The sequence below is a fragment of the Ornithorhynchus anatinus genome, chromosome 5 (genome assembly GCF_004115215.2).
Source record: "Ornithorhynchus anatinus isolate Pmale09 chromosome 5, mOrnAna1.pri.v4, whole genome shotgun sequence".
NCBI lineage: Eukaryota > Metazoa > Chordata > Mammalia > Monotremata > Ornithorhynchidae > Ornithorhynchus > Ornithorhynchus anatinus.
The window spans coordinates 14,253,886-14,274,727 of record NC_041732.1 but is presented as its reverse complement, the minus strand read 5'-3'; positions in this window follow the sequence as shown (position 1 = coordinate 14,274,727).

Sequence of the window (20,842 nt, the reverse complement as noted above, 5' to 3'; positions counted from 1 at the left end):
TGCAAAGCACTGGACTAAGCGTTTGGAATGTACAATTGGGCCACAGAGAGAGACAATCCCTACCCAGTGACGGGCTCACGGTCTAGAAAGGGAAGACAGATGACAAAACAAGTAGACAGGCATCAATAGCGTCAATATAAATAGAATTATAGGTACATACACATCATTAATAAAATAAATAGAATAATATGTACAGATATACACAAGTGCTGTGGGGAGGGGAAGGGGGTAGAGCACAGAGAGGGAGTCGGGGTGATGGGGAGGGGAGGAAGAACAGAGGCAAAGGGAGGGCTCAGTCTGGGAAGGCCTCCTGGAGGTGGTGAGCTCTCAGTAGGACTTTGAAGGGGGGAAGAGAGTTAGTTTGACAGATGAGAGGAGGGAAGGCATTCCAGGTCAGCAGTAGGACGTGGGCTGGGGGTCGATGGCAGGACAGGCAAGAACGATGCCCAGGGAGGAAGTGAGAGGCAGCAGAGGAGCAGAGTGTATACAGTGGGCTGTAGAAGGAGAAAAGGGAGATGAGGTAGGAGGGGGCAAGGTGGTAGAGAGCTTTGAAGCCAAGAGTGAGGAGTTTTTGTTTCATGCGAAGGTTGATAGGAAACCACTGGAGGGTTTTGAGAGGGGGAGTGACATGCCCAGAGCGTTTCTGTAGAAAGATGATCCAGGCAGTGGAATGAAGAATAGACTGGATGGAGAGAGACAGGAGGATGGGAGGTCAGAGAGAAAGCTGATGCAATAATCCAGTCAGGATATTATGAGACCCTTCGGTCCTCATTGGATGGGGGCGGTGCCAGTCTGTGGGGAGCGCGGCCGGCCGCCAGCCCGGACTTTGGGTGTGGGTTTGGGGTCTTGCAGCTTCCTTCCTGTCAATCAATCAGTGATATTTATTCATTCAATCGTATTTACTGAGTGCTTACTGTGTGCCGAGCACTATACTAAGCACTTGGGAAGTACAATTCAGCAACAGAGACAATCCCAGCCCACAACGGGCCCACAGCGTTTACTGAGTGCAGCACAGTTTTGTAAGCGCTTGGGAAAGTACAATATAACAGAGTTGTTAGACATTCGTTCCATCGTACATGTTCCCAGCCTGTTTGGGTGTTTGACCCTGACCTGAAACATCTAAATTGTTTCTTGTCTTGAGGATAAGCAGCATGGCGTAGTGACTAGATCACAGGCCTGGGAGTCAGAAGGTCATGGGTTCTAATTCCAGCTCTGTCACTTGTCTGATGTGGCTTTGTGGAAAGAGCACAGGCTTGGGAGTCAGAGGTCACGGGTTCTAATCCCGCCTCTGCCACTTGTCACCTGTGTGACTTTGGGTAAGTCGCTTAAATTCTCTGTGCCTCGGTTACCTCATCTGTAAAATGGGGATTAAGACTGTTGCCTCATGTGGGACAAACTGATTACCTTGTATCTACCCCAGTGCTTGGCACATAGTAAGTGCTTAAATATCATTATCATCAGAGAAGGAGGCTGCAGAAGAGACTGAGAATGAGTGATCAGAGAGAGAGGAGGAGAACCAGAAAAGGAGAGTGTCAGTGAAGCCAAGGTTGATTAATCTTTCAAGAAGAAAGAGGTGGTCCATAGTGTGGAGGGCACTGTGAGAGACTGAGGAGGATTAAGACAAAGTAGAGGCCATTGGATTTGACAAAAAGGAGATCCCTGGTGACCTTAGAGGAGGCGGTTTCCATGGAGTTGAGGGGATAGAAGCCAGATTGCAGGGGAAGATCAAGAGAATTGGAGGAGAGGAAGGAGAGGCAGTGAGTGTAGACAGTTTGCTCGAGGAGTTTGGATAGAAACAGTAGGAGGGAGATGGGCTGAAAACTGTAGGATGTCTTGGGAGAGTTTTTACTCAGATAGGAGACACCTGGGCATGTTTGAAAGCAGTGAGGAAGGAGCCATGGAAGAGTGAGAGGTTGAAGATGACGGCCAGAGTTGCCGATTTGTACATTCCAAGCATTTAATACAGTGCTCTGCACATACTAAGCGCTCAATAAATAAATACTATTATTGAAGAAGGCAGAGGGAAAATGTTTTAATAAATAAAGATTTATTTTAATAAACATTTTTAAAAATCTTTCAAGCACATAGTACAGTGCTTCACACCTAGTAAGTGCTCACTAAATACGAATGAATGAATAAGGTGCGAAGGGGTGGGTTCAGAAGCACAGGTGGAGGGAGTCGATTTCAAGAGGAAGTGAGAGACCTCCTCTTGAGATACTGCTGGGAAGAATGGGAGAATTGAAGAAGGGGGCAGGAGGAGGGTAGAACAGGAGAGGTGCAGGATGGAATTTAGGGAGATGAGCCTAATGGATTCTAAGCTTCCAAACTATCACCTCAAGGAGTTTCCAATCATTCATTCATTCAATAGTATTTATTGAGCGCTTACTATGTGCAGAGCACTGTACTAAGCGCTTGGGATGAACAAGTCGGCAACAGATAGAGACAGTCCCTGCCGTTTGACGGGCTTACAGTCTAATCGGGGGAGACGGACAGACAAGAACAATGGCACTAAACAGCGTCAAGGGGAAGAACATCTCGTAAAAACAATGGCAACTAAATAGAATCAAGGCGATGTACAATTCATTAACAAAATAAATAGGGTAACGAAAATATATACAGTTGAGCGGACGAGTACAGTGCTGTGGGGATGGGAAGGGAGAGGTGGAGGAGCAGAGGAAAAAGGGGAAAATGAGGCTTTAGCTGCGGAGAGGTAAAGGGGGGATGGCAGCGGGAGTAGAGGGGGAAGAGGAGCTCAGTCTGGGAACGCCTCTTGGAGGAGGTGATTTTTAAGTAAGGTTTTGAAGAGGGAAAGAGAATCAGTTTGGCGGAGGTGAGGAGGGAGGGCGTTCCAGGACCGCGGGAGGACGTGACCCAGGGGTCGATGGCGGGATAGGCGAGACCGAGGGACGGCGAGGAGGTGGGCGGCAGAGGAGCGGAGCGTGCGGGGTGGGCGGTAGAAAGAGAGAAGGGAGGAGAGGTAGGAAGGGGCAAGGTGATGGAGAGCCTTGAAGCCTAGAGTGAGGAGTTTTTGTTTGGAGCGGAGGTCGATAGGCAACCACTGGAGTTGTTTAAGAAGGGGAGTGACATGCCCAGATCGTTTCTGCAGGAAGATGAGCCGGGCAGCGGAGTGAAGAATAGACCGGAGCGGGGCGAGAGAGGAGGAAGGGAGGTCAGAGAGAAGGCTGACACAGTAGTCAAGCCGGGATATAACGAGAGCCCGTAATAGTAAGGTAGCCGTTTGGGTGGAGAGGAAAGGGCGGATCTTGGCGATATTGTAGAGGTGAAACCGGCAGGTCTTGGTAACGGATAGGATGTGTGGGGTGAACGAGAGGGACGAGTCAAGGATGACACCGAGATTGCGGGCCTGCGGGACGGGAAGGATGGTCGTGCCATCCACGGTGATGGAGAAGTCTGGGAGCGGACCGGGCTTGGGAGGGAAGATGAGGAGCTCAGTCTTGCTCATGTTGAGTTTTAGGTGGCGGGCCGACATCCAGGTGGAGACGTCCCGGAGGCAGGAGGAGATGCGAGCCTGAAGGGAGGGGGAGAGGACAGGGGCGGAGATGTAGATCTGCGTGTCATCTGCGTAGAGATGGTAGTCAAAGCCGTGAGAGTGGATGAGTTCACCGAGGGAGTGAGTGTAAATGGAGAACAGAAGAGGGCCAAGAACTGACCCTTGAGGAACTCCAACAGTTAAAGGATGGGAGGGGGAGGAGGCTCCAGCGTAGGAGACCGAGAATGATCGGCCAGAGAGGTAAGAGGAGAACCAGGAGAGGACAGAGTCCGTGAAGCCAAGGTGAGATAAGGTATGGAGGAGGAGGGGATGGTCGACAGTGTCAAAGGCAGCAGAGAGGTCAAGGAGGATCAGAATGGAGTAGGAGCCATTGGATTTGGCAAGAAGGAGGTCATGGGTGACCTTGGAGAGAGCAGTCTCGGTAGAGTGGAGGGGACGGAAGCCAGATTGGAGGGGGTCTAGGAGAGAATGGGAGTTAAGGAATTCTAGGCATGCAGGGGAGACATTATAATAAGTAATGGGTAATAGGGTAGGGGAGATATGCACATAAGTGGTCTTGAATGCACAAGTGTATAACTGTGGGGATATAATTTGGGGAGAAAATAAATTAATTGGAAAAGGCTGGCAGCCAGGTTCACAGTGCCCAAATTCCCTGAATATCCCAATGAACCAATCAATCACATTTACTGAGTACTTACTGCGCCAAACACTGCATTAAGCACTTGGGAGGGAACAGTTTAACAGAGTTGGTAGATACTTTCCCTGCCCACAACGAGCTTACAGTCTAGAGGGGGAGACAGGCATTAATATAATTAAATTTTGGAGATGTACATAAGTGCTGTGGGGCTGAGGGGTGGGTGAATAAAGGGTGCAAATCCAAGTGCAAGAGGGATGCAGGAGGGAGTGGGAGAAGAGAAAATGAGGGCTTAGTCTTTTCAAAGAGGGAAACTGGCTGCCTACCATCCTCAGCTGCTCTTCCTTTTTCCTCTCATCTGAAGTACTTACTTTGTGCCAGGTATTGTGCTAAGAGCAGGGGGGCGGGGAGTAGATACAAGCCAATCAGCTGGGACACAGTCCATGTCCCACCTGGGGCTCACAGTCTTAATCGCCATTTTGCAGATGAGGTAACTGAGGCCCAGAGAAATTAAGTGTCTTGCCAAGGTCGCCCAACAGACAAGTGATGGAACCAGGAGGTGAACTTAGATTCTCTCACTTCCAGGCCCGTGCTCTTTCCCCTAGCCCTACTCCTCCTTTTTTGCCGAGCAGTAGGGAGGAAGGCAGCTGGGGGAATCCCAGACTTACTGGAGCTGCAGGAAAGGCAAGCTGAGCGTCTCCAGCTCCTTCAGATGCAGGTACAGGAATGTGATTCCACAGAAAGTAATTAGTTCAATTGGTTCCCACGTCTAACCACTTTACCTTCTGCACAACCTGCATCAGGGCCTCTCTTCTGCACATTGTCCCTCAGGCTTTGGCTGTTACTAACACAGAAGCAATTTCCCTGTCATCCTCTACAAGCAGCCGCTCCATCAATCAATCTATGGTACTTACTGAGCTTGGAAGAGTACAATATAAGAGAGCTGGTAGTCACGTCAACTTCGCCTCTTAATTCTCAGGATCGAGAATGGGGCAGAGGAATCGATTTTAGCATTAATGGTTTGACTAGGGCAGTACTGGTCGGGTCCTCTCTGGGGCATAAAGTGCAATGAGCGGGCAGAGGTATAACTCACTGAGAAGTGTAGATACGGTCTTCCCTTATGGTAGGTGGATATGGTCAGCTTATATCATGATACTAGACACTTGGGAGAGTAAGGTATGATAAAGTCGGTAGACACGATCCCTGCCCTTGAAGAGCTTACATGCCCGTGAAGCAGACAGACATTAAAATAAATTTCAGAAAGGGGAAGTAGTGGAGTCCAAAGATATGTCCTTAAGTGCTGTTGAGGGGAGGAGAGTGTTTGTGTTCAAGGGGTACAGACCCAAAGACAGAGAGGACAGAGACAAAAGGATGGAGAAATGCATGGTTAGTCAGGGAAGGCTCTTTGGAGGAGACTGGACTACGACTATGTCTACCGACTCTCTCATACTCTTCCAAATGCTTAGGACTGTGGTGTGCACACAGTTAGAGTTCAATAAATACCATCGATTGAATGAGTGATGATTTTAGTAGGGTTTTGAAGATGAGTGGCCTGTCAGATATGAAGGGGAGGTAATTCTTTTGGAGAGAGGAAAAGGAATCCCAGCTCCGCAACCTGTCTGCTGTATGACCTCAGGCAAGTCACTTCACTTCTATGGGCCTCAGTTACCTCAACTGTAAAATGGAGATGAAGATTGTGAGCTTCACATGCCCCATGGGTATGAAGGGAGGGTGAGAGATGGGGAGGGGAGCAAGGGGATGCGTGGGAGGGGTGTTTAGTGCAGTGAGGGAGAGAATCCCAAGGCCTGGGGTCCCATTTCCTTCTCCATCGCTGTGGAACCGAAGCCCTGCCTGGCACATAGAACTGGTGAAAGGAGACCCTTGGAAACTTTTCTTTATTTGGGATCATTCTGTCTACTGGACCCGGGAGAGAGGCAGGAAAGTATAATAATAATAATAATGTGGGTATTTGTTAAGCGCTTACTATGTGCCAAGCACTGTTCTAAGCGCTGGGGGAGACAGAGGGGAATCAGGTTGTCCCACGTGGGGCTCACAGTCTTAATCCCCATTTTACAGATGAGGTAACTGAGGCACCAAGAAGTGAAGTGACTTGCCCAAAGTCACACAGCTGACAAGTGGCCAAGCTGGGATTCAAACCCATGACCTCTGACTCCAAAGCCCGTGCTCTTTCCACTGAGCCACGCTGCTTCTCAGTGTAAATCCTGGGTCACTCGGAGTAATCTTGCCTGTAAGACTTGCTATAGGTACATATTTATAATTATAATTCTATTGATTTTTATTAAAGATGTGTATATATCTATAAATTCTAGGTATTTATAATGATGCTACTGATGCCTATTTACTTGTTTTGATGTCTGTCTCCCCAAATCTAGATCGTTAGCCCGCTGTGGGCAGGGATTGTCTCTGTTTCTGAATTGGATTTCCCAACATGGCTCAGTGGAAAGAGCGTGGGCTTAGGAGTCAGAGGTCAGGGGTCTAATCCTGGCTCCGCCACCTGTCAGCTCTGTGACTCTGGGAAAGTCACTTCACTTCTTGGTGCCTCAGTTACCTCATCTGTAAAATGGGGTTAAGACTGTGAGCCTCACGTGGGACAATCTGATTACCCTGTATCTATCCCAGCGCTTACAACAGTGCTTGGCACATAGTAAGTGCTTAACAAATACCAACGTTATTATTATTACTTCCCAAGCATTTAGTACAGTGTTCTGCACACCATAAGCATTCAAAAAGTATGATTGAATGAATGAAATAACAATATTTAATTGCTAATTGCTTCAGTGTCTGTCTCTCAATCTGTCAGGGGTCTTTACTGAGCACTATATTAATTATTTATTAAGCAATTGGGAAAGTACAATAGAGTAAGTAGACATGATCCCTGCCCTAAAGGAGTTTATAGTCTAGAGGAAGAGGCTCCAGTCTTCCCCTCCCTAAATTGCAAGCTCCCGTGGGCAGGATCTGTTATGATTCACTTTTCTCTTGAACTTTCCCAAGTGCCTGGTAAGGTATTGTTCATTCATTCAGTCAGATTTCTTGAGTGCTCACTGTGTGCAAAGTACTGTACTGAGCACTTGGGAGAGTACAATATAAATCAGACACATTCCCTGCCCACAACGAGTTCACAGGCTAGAGGAGGCAGGCATTAATATAAATAGATTAATTAATTTTTTTAATTACAGGTATTGCATTAAAAGGATGGTCTTGTGGAAAGAAGCCAGGGACCCTAGGTCTAAACCCAGATCTGCCACTTTCCCACTGTGTGCCCTTGGACAAGTCATTTAACTTCCCTGTGCCTCAGCAGCCTCATCTTTAAATGGAGAGTAAATATCCCTTTTCCCTCTCCCTTAGACTGTGAGCCCCATGTGAGACAGGGACCGTGTCTGATTTGATTCTATCTCCCCAAGTGCTTAGCCTAGTGCTTGGCACATCATAATAATAACAATAGTATTTGCTGAACACTCACTCTGGTGCCAGGCACTGTTCTAAGCGCTGGGTGAGATAGAAGGTAATTAGGTGGTACTCGGTCCCTGTCCCACATGGGGCTCACAGTCTTCATCCCCATTTTTACAGAGGAGGTCACTGAGGCCCAGAGAAGTAAGGTGACTTGCCCAAGGTCACACAGCAGACAGGTGATGGAGCCGGGATTAGAACCCTTGACCAATCCACTGCTCTAGCCAATATACCATACTGCTTCTCTGCTACACAGCAAATACCCAACAGATGCCTCCATATGGGATAGGGACTTTGATCAAATTATTCTCTCTCTACCCCACATTTGACAGAGAGTAAACATTTTAACAAATAACACAATTATCATTATTATACACTGTAGGCATCCAATAAATGTATTTGTAACGATGATAGTGAAGACTTACAAGTATTTTTTTTCAACAATCCTTCAGCAGGAAACAGCGTGGCCCAGTGGATAAAACATGGGTATGGGATCCAGAGGACCTTGGTTCTAATCCTGGCTCTGCCATTTGCCTGCTATGTGACCTTTGAAAAGTCACATAACTTCTCTCTTCCTCAGTTTCATCAATGGCAAAATAGGGGTTCAGTACCTGTTCCTTTCTCATGGTATTTGTTAAGCATTTTACCATTTAATCGGGTTGGACACAGTCCATGCCCCACATAGGGCTCCCAATTTTAATCTTCATTTTACAGATGAGGTAACTCCCTCCTATGTAGACTGTGAGCCCCATGTGTGACAGGGACTGTATTTGGGCTGATTAACTTGTATCTTCCCCAGTGCTTAGAACAGTGATTGACATGTAATATATGCTTAACAGGCACCTTAAAAAAATCACCTCAGGTGCATGAAATTTTCTCCCCAAATAGCATTTGAAGAAAGTGAGCTTGAGGGGAGTTGTTTTTTTCTGACCCTCACAAGCAGGTCTCTGCAGGCTAAATCAAGCCAGGGGCAGGGTACCTGGATGATGCAAACTAAAGGTTTGGGACTGTATTTGCCCAAATTATCTAGATTACTGCTTCTATCTCTATGTTTTTGGAGGGGTTTTTTTGTAATTTTTTTTTAATGGTATTTAAGTGCTTACTTACGTACCAGACACTGTACTAAGCACTGGGGGTAGAGTCAAGCTAGTCAGATTGCACATAGTCCTTGTCTCAAATGGGGCTCACAGTCTTTATCCCCATTTTACAGATGAGGTAACTGAGATATGGAGAAGTAAAGTAACTTTGCCCAAGGTCACACAGCAGACGTGTGGCAGAGCCGGGATTAGAACCCAAATCCTTCTGACTCCCAGGCCTGTGCTTTTTCCACTAGGCCACACTACTCTGACAAGAGTCCAATCCCCGGATGGGTGGCGGCAGAACAGCGAAGCTGGGACGAGGCATTCCGACTCCCCGGCCGGTGATCCGTTCAGGAGATTAAACACGGGTAGGAGTCAGAGCACCTGGATTGCGGTCGGTCCGTGATGCTGATCTCACATCAGCAGCCCCACACGCTCATCTCTGCCCTGTGGGAATAATGTCATCATGTCATCGTTGCCTATACCTGCTGTGATTCCCGTTTCCCTCCCAGGTAGAAGAAACTTTAAAGGGTCAACCCTTTCGCATGACTTTATAAAACAGATCGCGCCCCGCATAAAAGCCCTTTTCAAAGGCGGTTTCGGTTATGATTTGTATCTCTCCTAGGGCTTGAAACAGTTGGGGATTCGTTAAGGACCAAAGCCCCGGTTCTCAGACCTAAGGAATTGCGTGCAGACTCGAAGACTCCGATACTGGTGTTTAACCTGTCTTGAATCTCCAAGCTAATAATTAAAACTGTTCAGATGCAGTGATCTCACCCTGACCGGTAACTGTGGGGAACGGGGACAGGACTCCGGCCGACACGTCTGAGGCCCGAAGGGATCAGGTCGGCTTGACCTCTGGCTCCCGATGAGTCCCGACACCGAGGCGGGATAGGAACTGGGTAGGAACAATGGGATCCCTCTCAGGGTCACACCTGGAGAGTTTCCAGTACTCTTCCACTCTCGACTATGGGAGGGAGAGTCAGCAGAGGCATACTCACTCAATTCCTAGCATGGACAGAGGCTAGCGAGCAGAAGGCAATCTGCTACAAGTCAAAACTCACCTGTGCTGGGCAGCAGCAGCATGGGAGAGAATCGAGGGTGGAGACTCGAGTTGACTGTGTGGAAGGAAGCGATGGTAAACCACTTCTGGATTTTTACCAAGAAAACTCTATGGATCCACTACTGGAACGATTGCAGATGGAGGTGGGGTGTTCAGGGATAGATGTGTCCATGGTGTCGCTATGGGTTGGAGACGACTCGATGGCCCAAGACAAGATAAGGAACAATGGGACCAAGAGTGTTGGAGGTGGAGTGTCTGAGGTGGAGTGGGTTTTGGGGGGTTTTTGGCAGTTGAAGTGGGCCCCTGAAATCTGTCAATCAATTGGTGGTATTTATTGAGCACTTACTCTATGTTGAGCAGCAAGAAGCAATCATAAGAAGCAGCATGACCTAGTGAAGAGAGCACGGGCCAGGGAGTCAGAAGAACCTGGGTTCTAATGCCGGTTCCACCACTTGTCTGCCGTGTGACCTAGGACAAGTCACTTCACTTTTCTGTGCTTTAGTTACCTCATCTGTAAAATGAGGATTAAGTGTGAGCCCTATGTGGACAGGGACTGTGTCCAACCCAATTACCTTGCATCTACTCCAACACTTAGTACAGTGCCTGGAACACAGTGAGCGTTTAACAGATACCACAACTATTATGATTATCATTATTATTATTGAGCATTGTATGCAGCACTTGGGTGAGTATAGTATAACAGAGTTGGTAGACATGTTTCCCTGCCCACAATGAGCTTACAGTATCAGACCAACTTTGACTGGAACTAAAAAAAGTTCCATGTAAATCATGTTGGTGAATCTCTCATTCATTCATTTAATCATCTTTATTGAGTGCTTACTGTGTGCCGAGCATTGTACTAGGCACTTAGAAAGTACAATACAGAGATAAAGCAATCAGCGCTCACTGTAAGACTTCAGAATGAGTAGACTTAAAACTGAGAAGCAGTGTGGCTTAGTGGGTAGAGCATGGACCTTGGAATCAGAAGGACCTGGGTATTAATCCCGGCTCCGCCACTTGTCTGCTGTGTGACCTTGGGCGTGGCATTTCTCTTCTCTGGGCCTCAGTTACCTCATCTGTAAAATGGGGTTGAGAATGCAAGCCCCTTGTGGGACATGGACTGTGTCCAGTCTGATTAGCTTTTATCTACCCCAACACTTAGTTCAGTGCCTGGCACTTAACACTTAACAAATACCATCAAAAAATTAAACTCCTCCCCGCTTAATATATGACAAACCACCACTCTCTCCACCATCAAAGTTTTGCAAAAATCACAAATCAGAGGCCTTCCCTGACTAAGCTTTCATTTCCCCTACTCCCTCACCCTTCCGCTTCCCATTATGTACTTGAATCGGGCCCCTTTAAGCATTCTATATTCACCACACCCTCATCCCTGCAGCACTGATGTACATATTCATAATTTATTTTAATGTCTGTCTTCCCCTCTAGACCTTATAAGCTCCTGGTGGGCAGGAAACGTGCCTACCAACTCCGTTCTATCAAACTCTTCCAAATGCTTAGTACAGTGTACGGTAGAATAAGCACTCAATATACACCATTGATTGATTGCCTGATACTACCTAGTCTGACTTACCACTTTTTCCCAAAGGGGAAAAAAAAAGAATTAAAAAATCTACTGCAAGTCAGAAGTACTTCGACTGATTATCCAGGCAATGAGCCCTAAAATACACTAGGTCTCATTGATCTGACATTTGGAACAGAGAGAATATTTTGGTGTGACGCAGCCAGAAACCTAGACCAGAGTGAACTGGGAGAGTGAGGGTAACTGTCCCAGCTTTTCCTGGGTTTGACCAACTCTCCCTCCCTGGGAGAAGGTATGTTCACTATCTTTGGGGTTCCTGCTCCCCAAATGCTTCCCCCAGATGTACCCCCTACCATGATGAGAATGTCCTCTAGACCTTTAACTCTTTGTGGGCAGGGAACATGTGTTCGAACTCTGTTGTATAGTACTGTCTCAAGCACTTAATACAGAGCTCTGCAATAACATTATCATAATTATTATTATTATGACTGTGAGCCCTATGTGGGTATTGTAGTATTGTACTCTCCCAAGAACTTAGTACAGTGCTCTGCACACAATAAGCGCTCAATAAATACTGATTGTATTATTATTATATTTAAGTGCTTACTATGTGCCAGACACTGCTCCAAGTGCTGAGGTAGGTACGACCTAATCAGTTGGACACAGTCCCTGTCCCACATGCAGCTCACAATCTAAATAGGAGGGAACATATGCCATAAAAAAATTATCATAAACACTCAATAAATAATGATTGTATAATGAAGTGTTAAACGCTTACTCTGTGCCAAGCGCTGTTCTAAGCCTTGAGGTAGATTCAAATTTAATCGGGTAATCGGGTTGTCCCATGTGGGGCTCACAGTCTTAATCCCCATTTTACAGATGAGGTAACTGAGGCATAGAGAAGTTAAGTGACCTGCCCAGAGTCACCCAGCTGATATGTGGCAGAGCGGAGATTAGAACCCATGACTTCTGACTCCCAAGCCCATGCTCTTCCCACTAAGCCACACTACTTTCCTACTAAGCCACTTTCAGACACTGGAAATTCCGCCTTTTAGGGAAAGTCCTGGTTGAGATCCTTGACAATCCATTCTAGTCACCATTTCTCAAAACTCTTCTGCTAAGTAAGGTTCTCAACACCTGTAGGAAAGGGAAACTGAGGCAGAAAGCAAGGAAAATGATCTGCTCAAGGTCTCCGATCAAGTGAGCTTTTCCTTTCAACCCTACAGTGTGTGTTTCAACAGAACAGGGTACTTAATGTCTGCTGTTCTCAGTCTTAGTGGGAATTAGAGCTCATGTTTCCGATTGTGGTTTTAAATCCCCAGCAACTGTTTAGGGAAGGCCATCGGGGAAGCAAGCTCAAGGTTTTAAGAAGGAAGCGGCCGTTAGGAGCAGCAAAGGGAAACACCTGAGCAAAGGCCCAGAGAGGGTGGAGTGCATCAGGGCTTGAACTGCGGGTTCCAGTGGATAAGCGGCTTTGAGTGAAGTCCTGAGCTGGAACAGGACAGTCCCTGTGGCTTTGGTTTGGGAGGGAAAAAAGCTGTGTTTTCATAAGTGCCGGATCCCCCTCCCTCGTTCACCCCAGAATGACAGTAGGCTGTCTGATGAGGAGGGTTAATGAAGGAGTGGGTAAATCATTGGGCTGGGGACCAGGGAACCTGGGTCCTGATTCCCACTCTGCCATGCTGAGTGTCCTCAAGCAAATTGAAGCAGCAAGGCTTAGAGAGCCTGTGCCTGGGAGACAGATGACTGGGGCTCTAATTCCACCCTCTGCTGATTGCCATGTGACCCTGGGGAACTCACCAAATTTCTCTGCACCTCACTTTCACTCCACTACAAAATAGGGATTCATTATCTGTTCTGTCTCCTACTTAGACTGTGAGCCCCATGTGGGACAGGGATTGGGTCCAATCTGATTTACTTGTAGTTACCCCACTGCTTAGAACAATGCTTGACATATAGAAAGTGCTTAACAAATACAATGGTAATGATAATAAAAATAATAATAATAATAATAAAATCATATCCTCTCTTTGGGCCTCAACTTCCCCATCAGTAAAATATCCCTGTCTACTTCCCAAGAAGATTAATGAGTTCATTCATTCATTCAATCATATTTATTGAGTGCTTACTGTGTGCAGAGCGCTGTACTAAGCCTAGTGAGTACTCATGCATAGTTGATAGAGCACAGCCCTGGGAGTCAGAAGGTCATGAGTTCTAATCCTGGCTCCGCCACTTTTCTGCTGTGTGACCTTGGACAAGTCACTTCACTGTGCTTCAGTTACCTTCATCAAAATGGGACTTGAAACTGTGAGCCCCATATGGGACAGGGACTACCCAATTTTCTTGTATCCACCCCAGTGCTTAGTACAGAGCCTGGCATAGTGAGTGCTTAACAAATACCATAATTATTATTATAATTACTATTAAGTGCTTGATAGAGTACAATACAACAATAAACAGACACATTCCCTACCCACAGTGTAGAGACAGGGAGACAGACATCAGTACAGATAAATAAATTACAGATATGTACATAAGTGTTGAGGGTCAGGGAAGGGGGAAGAAAAAAGGGAACAAGTCAAAGTGATGCAGAAGGGTGTGAGAGAAGAGGAAAGGAGGGGCTTTGTCTGGGAATAATAATAATAAATAATTATGGTAGTTGTGAAGTGCTTACTATGTGCTGGGCAGAGTACTAAGCACTGGGATGGATGCAAGCAAATCTAGCCCGACATAGTCTCTGTCCCACACAGAGCTCACAGTTTCAATCCCCATTTTACAGATAAGGTAGTTGAGGCCCAGAAAAGTGAAGTGATTTGCCCAAGATCACAGAGCAGACAAGTGGCAGAGCCTGGATTAGAATCCATGTTCTTCTGACTCCCAGGCCTGTGATCTTGCCACTATACCATCCTACTTCCAGAAAGCCCTCTTGGAGAAGGTGCATCCTCAGTAAGGCTTTGAAGGTGGGGAAAGTAATTGTCAGATTTGAGGAGGGAGGGTGGATCAGGCCAGAGGCAGGACATGGATTAGGGGTAAGTGGCAAGATAGGTGAGATAGAGGCACAGTGAGAAGGTTGGCATTAGAGGAGTGAAGTGTGCGGGCTGGATTGTAGTGGGAGAGCAGCGAGGTGAGGTAGGAGGGGACGAGTCGGTGGAGTGCTTTAAAGCCAATGGTGAGGAGTTTTTATTTGTTGCGGAGGCGGATGGGCAACCACTGGAGTTTTTTGAGGGGTGGGGTGACATGTCCTGAGCATTTTTGTAGAAAAATGATTCAGGCAGCAAGTGAAGTGTGGACTGGAGTGGGAAGAAACAGGAGGCTGGGAGGTCAGCAAGGAAGCTGCTGCAGTAATGCAGACAGGATAGGATGAGTGATTGTATTAATGTGGTAGCAGTTTGGTTGGAAAGGAAAGGGTAGATTTTATCGATGTTGTGAAGGTGGGTCCCACTGGATTTAGTCATGGATTGAATATGTGGGTCGAATGAGAGGAAGGAGTCAAGGATCTGGGCTTGTGAGACAGAAAGGGTGATGCACTGTCTACAGTGAAGGAAAAATCAGTGTAGTACAGGGTTTGGGTTTGGAAAATAAGGAGTACTGTTTTGGACGTGTTAAGCTTGAGGTGACAGAAGAACAGCCAAATAGAGATGTCTTGAAGTCAAGAGGAAATGCGAGACTGCAGAGGGAAGAGAGATCAGGACTGGAGATGTAGATTTGGGCATCATCCTCGTAGAAGTGGTAGTTGAAGCCATGGGACTGAATGAGTTCTCCAAGGGATTGAGTGAAGATGGAGAGTAGAAGGGGACCCAGACCTGACTCGAGGGACCCCCACAGTTGGGGGCTGGGAGGCAGAGGAGGAGCCCGTGAAGGAGACTGTGAATGAACAGCCAGAGAGATAAGAGGAGAATCAGGAGAGGAGAGAGTCAAGCCAAGGTTGGATAACGTTACCAGGAAAAAGGGGTGGTCCACCGTGTCAAAGATAGCTGAGAGGTTGTTAATAATGTTGGTATTTGTTAAGCGCTTACTATGTGCCGAGCACTGTTCTAAGCACTGGGGTAGACATAGGCGAATCAGGTTGTCCCACGTGGGGCTCACAGTCTTAATCCCCATTTTACAGATGAGGTAACTGAGGCACCAAGAAGTTAAGTGACTTGCCCAAAGTCACACAGCTGACAAGTGGCCGAGCCGGCATTCGAACCTATGAACTCTGACTCCAAAGCCCGTGCTCTTTCCACTGAGCCACGCTGCTTCTCTGAGGAGGATTAGGATGGAGTAGAGGCCATTGGATTTGACAAGAAGGAGATCACTGGTGACCTTTGAGAGGGCAGTTTCTGTGGCGTGAAAGAGTCGGAAGCCAGATTGGAGAGGGTCAAAGAGAGAATTGGAGAAGAGGAATTTGAGACAGCGGGTGTAGACAAATCGCTCAAGGAGTTTGGAGAGGAGTAGTAGGAGGGAGATGGGGCGATAACTGGAGGAAGCAATGGGGTCAAGGGAGGGTTTCAATCCCTGATGCAGTATTCTAAGCTTGACACAAAGTAAGCACCTAATAAACACCATATTAATAAATAATGAAAAGTTAGTAGTCATGATTCCCTACCCTCAAAGAGATTACAGTTTAATAGGGGAAACTGACAATAAAACATGTTACAGGTAAGGGTAGTAAATGATGTAGGGTGGTGGTAAGAAGCTAAGTGCTTAGAGGGTTTGACTCAAGTGATAAGTGATGCAGGAGGGAGGTAAAATGGAATGGGAAGATGAGAGATATGTTGGGGAGGCTTTGTGGAGGAAGTGTGATTTTAGTAGGTTTCTCCTTTATGATGATCTTATTTTTATTCCAAGTAGCTCTCCCAGTCGACAAGCAGGACTGACTTCAGGAGGTAAAAGGGAGAGAGGCAGTGGCTTCTGGGAAGGAGGAAAAGGGGGAAGTCTTGGGGTAGCTAGGGGCAGTGATGTGATAGTGATGGTTAAAAAATTTGATGGTTCTCAACCAACATTCTTAGAACAGGTCCTCTGACTCTCAGGTCCTTGCTCTTTCCACTATTACTAATAGTAACTGTGGAATTAGCTAAGCACTTACTATGTGTCAAAAACTACAAAGGGCTGAGGAGGATACAAAAGAAACAGGTCCCACCTGAGGCTCATAGTCTAACAGGTGAAGCTCAGATATTTAAGGGATGCAGAAGGGAGTGCAAGAAAAGGAAAAGAGGGCTTGGTCAGGGAAGGCCTCTTGGAGGAGACATGCCCTCAGTAAGGCTTTGAAGTTGGTAGATTTGTTGGTAGGTTGTGGGTAGGTCTATTGGATATGAGGGTGGAGGGCGTTCAAAGCCAGAAGCAGGATGTGGGCAAGAGGTTGGCAGCGAGATAGACGAGCTTGAGGTGCAGTGAGAAGGTTAGCATTAGAGGAGTGAAACGTGTGGGCTGGGTTGTAGTAGGAGAGTAGCGAGGTGAGGTAGGAGGGGGTAAGGTGATTGAGTGCTTTAAAGCCGATGGTGAGGAGTTTCTGTTTGATGTGGAAGTGGATGGGCAACCAGTGAGATTCTTGAGGAGTGGGGAAATATGGCCTCAACATTTTTGTAGAAAAATGATCTGGGCAGCAGAACAAAATATCTACTGGAGTGGGGAGAAACAAAAGACTAGGAGGGCAACAAGGAGGCTGATACAGTAATCAAGGCGGGATAAGATAAGTGCTTGGATTAACGTGGTAGCAGTTTGGATGGAGGGGAAAGGGTGGATTTTAGCAATGTTGTGAAGGTTGAATCGACAGGATTTAGTAATGGATTGAATATGTGGTTGAATGAGAGAGAGGACTCAAGGATGGCTTCAAGGTTATGGGCTTGTGAGGCAAGAAGAATAGAGGTACCGTCTACAGTGATTCATTCAATGTTATTATTATTCATTCAATTGTATTTACTGAGAGCTTACTGTGTGCAGAGCACTGTACTAAACACTTGGAAAGTACAATTTGGCAACAAATAGAGAAAATACCTACCCAACAATGGGGTGGGGAAAGTCAGGGGAAGGGTAGGGTTTGGGTGGAAAGATAAGGAGTTCTCTAAGGCACAGGAAAGTTAAGTGACTTGCTCAAGGTCACCCAGCAGGTAAGTGGAGTCGGGATTAGAATCCAGGACCTCTGATTCTCAGGCCCGGCCTTATTCTTGACTCAATCAATCATATTTATTGAGCACTTACTGTGGGCAGAGTACTAAGTTCTGGGGAGAGTTAAATATAACAGAATTAGTAGTCACGTTCCCTGCCCACAGCGAGCTTACAGTCTAGAGGGGGAGGCAATTCTCTTTAATAAAGAGAATCTGCCACGAGTTTCTGCCACGAGAATCTCTTTTGATGTTTTGTCCCTTCGGTCATGATTACCTAGTCCTCAAGTTGAAAAAACACCACTGCAGTCAGAACGATCCTCTCCTTCTGCAGGCTTCTGAAAGGACTCATTATCATACTACAACACCTCATTTAGTTAATGTCACGGCATTAAGCTTTGAATTTATTGAACAAAGCAACCCTAATTTAGTTCAGTGAGGTTTAGCATAAAAGTATAAAGAATAAAGTATAAAGTTTAACATAAAGAAGTAGTGGGGAAGAGCACAAGTATGGGAGTCAGAGGACCTGGGTTCCAAACCTGATGGGTGAGTCAGGCAGAGGCATACCTATTCCATTCCTAGCTTGGACAGTGGCTAGCGAGTGGAAGGCCATCTGCTACAAGTCAAAACTCACCTGTCCTGGGCAGCAGCAGCACGGGAGAGAGTCAAGGGCAGAGACTGAAGTTTACTACATGGAAGGAGGCAACGGTAAACCACTTTCGCATTTTTACCAAGAAAACTTCATGGCTTACATTCCCAGAATGATTTCAGATGGAGGTAGGACATTCTAGGAGACGTGTCCATGGAGTCGCTAAGGGTCGGAGACAACTCGACGGCATAAAACAAGACATGCTGGATAGCTGAGGGTGGAGTAAATAAAAGGTACAAATCCAAGTGCAAGGAGAACACAGAAGGGAGGGGGAGAAGAGGAAATTAGGGCTTAGTCAGGGAAAACCTCTTGGAGGAGATGGGATTTTAATAAGGTTTTGAAGGTAGGGAGAGTGATAGATAGTCTGACGGATATGAAGAGGAAGGGAGTTTCCAGGCCCTAGGCAGGATGTGGGTGAGGGGTTGTCACTGAGATACGTGATCTCAAGATGCCAGACTTATCCGAGAATTGCATGCACCAATCAATCCATTGATGTATTTATTGAACACTTAATAAGTGCTTGGGAGAGTACAGTATAGCAATATACAGATTCCATAAGCATACAGGAAAAGACACATTCCCTGCCCACAACAAGCTTACGGTCTAGAGGTGGAGACAGATATTATATAAATACATGAATTACAGACATGGACTGCTGTCTGCAATCAGCCCCGCCCCACCCAGCTCCACAGTACTTATGTGCATATCTGTAATTTATTAATTTGTATCAATACCTGTCTCCCCCATCCCCTAAACTATAAGCTCATTGCGGTCTGGGAATGCGTCTGTTTAGTGTTGTATTTTACTCTCCCAAGCACTTAGTACAGTGTGCTGCACACAGTGAGCACTCAATAAATACGATTGAATGAATGAATGACATGGGATGATACCAGAACATACCAGTAAAGAAGTCATGAAGGCAGGAGGAAGTGTGAGACTGAAGAGAGGGAGAGGGATCAGGGCTGGAGATATCACCTGAAGGGGTTAGTTGTATCCTGGGTAAGAACAGTAATGGCTTCCTCGCTGGCTCGCTGGCTGGATCACAGGATGGTAGCAGTTTTGGGTGGATCTGGCAGAGAAGCAGCGTGGCTTAGTGGAAAGAACCTGGGCTTGGGAGTCAGAGGTCAGGGGTTCAAACCCTCGTTTTGCCACTTGTCAGCTGTGTGACTCTAGGCAAGTCACTTCACTTCTCTGGACCTCAATTCCCTCATCTGTAAAATGGGGATTGACTGTGACTGTGATTAAGACAAAGGGTCACAGCCCTACGTGGGACAACCTGATCACTTTGTATCCCCCCCCAGCGCTTAGAAGAGAGCTTCACACATAGTAAGCGCTTAATAAATACCATCATCATCAACATAAACAAGCTCTTTAACTTAACCCTCTGTTTTGCATTGCTGAAATTAGTGCATTAGTAAAGACACTGCATGCTCCCTAGACCCCATGAATGGGAGGAAGGGCTGCAGTTTTCCTCATGGATTTTGGGAGGCAAAATCTACATAGTACTGCTCCAGAAGCTGCTGACCAGTAACTCTTCAGCCTCACTTCTGGTTTCCTTTCCCTCCCGACTGAGCAAGAATGTTTGAGCTGAAGTGAGAGCCCTGCTTCCACCTCTCCTCTCTGGTGGGTTGCCTCTTAAGTGGCCATCCAAACCAATTTTTTTAATGGTATTCATAAAGCGCTTAGAGTCTTGTATTATGCTGTCAAGTCATTTCCGACCCATAGCATCACCGTGGACGCATCTCTCCCGGAACTCCCCAACTCCATCTGAAATCTTCCTGCTATTGTATCCACAGAGTTTTCTTGGTAAAAATGAGGAAGTGGTTTACCATTGCCTCCTTCCACACAGTAAACTTGACTCTGTCCTCGATTTTCTCCCATGCTGCTGCTGCCCAGCACAGGTGAGTTTTGACTTGTAGCAGATGGTCTTCCACTCGCTAGCCACTGGCCAAGTTAGGAATGGAATGGGTACACCTCTGCTTGACTCACCCTCCCATAGAGAAGCAGCGTGGCTTAGTGGAAAGAGCATGGGCTTTGGAGTCAGAGGTCATGAGTTTCAAATCCCGGCTGGGCCATTGGTCAGCTGTGTGACTTTGGGCAAGTCACTTAACTTCTCGGTGCCTCAGTTCATTCATTCATTCAATAGTATTTATTGAGTGCTTACTATGTGCAGAGCACTGTACTAAGCGCTTGGGATGAACAAGTCGGCAACAGATAGAGACAGTCCCTGCCGTTTGACGGGCTTACAGTCTAATCGGGGGAGACGGACAGACAAGAACAATGGCAATAAACAGCGTCAAGGGGAAGAACATCTCGTAAAAACAATGGCAACTAAATAGAATCAAGGCGATGTACAATTCATTAACAAAATAAATAGGGTAACGAAAATATATACAGTTGAGCGGACGAGTACAGTGCTGTGGGGATGGGAAGGGAGAGGTGGAGGAGCAGAGGGAAAAGGGGAAAATGAGGCTTTAGCTGCGGAGAGGTAAAGGGGGGATGGCAGAGGGAGTAGAGGGGGAAGAGGAGCTCAGTCTGGGAACGCCTCTTGGAGGAGGTGATTTTTAAGTAAGGTTTTGAAGAGGGAAAGAGAATCAGTTTGGCGGAGGTGAGGAGGGAGGGCGTTCCAGGACCGCGGGAGGACGTGACCCAGGGGTCGACGGCGGGATAGGCGAGACCGAGGGACGGCGAGGAGGTGGGCGGCAGAGGAGCGGAGCGTGCGGGGTGGGCGGTAGAAAGAGAGAAGGGAGGAGAGGTAGGAAGGGGCAAGGTGATGGAGAGCCTTGAAGCCTAGAGTGAGGAGTTTTTGTTT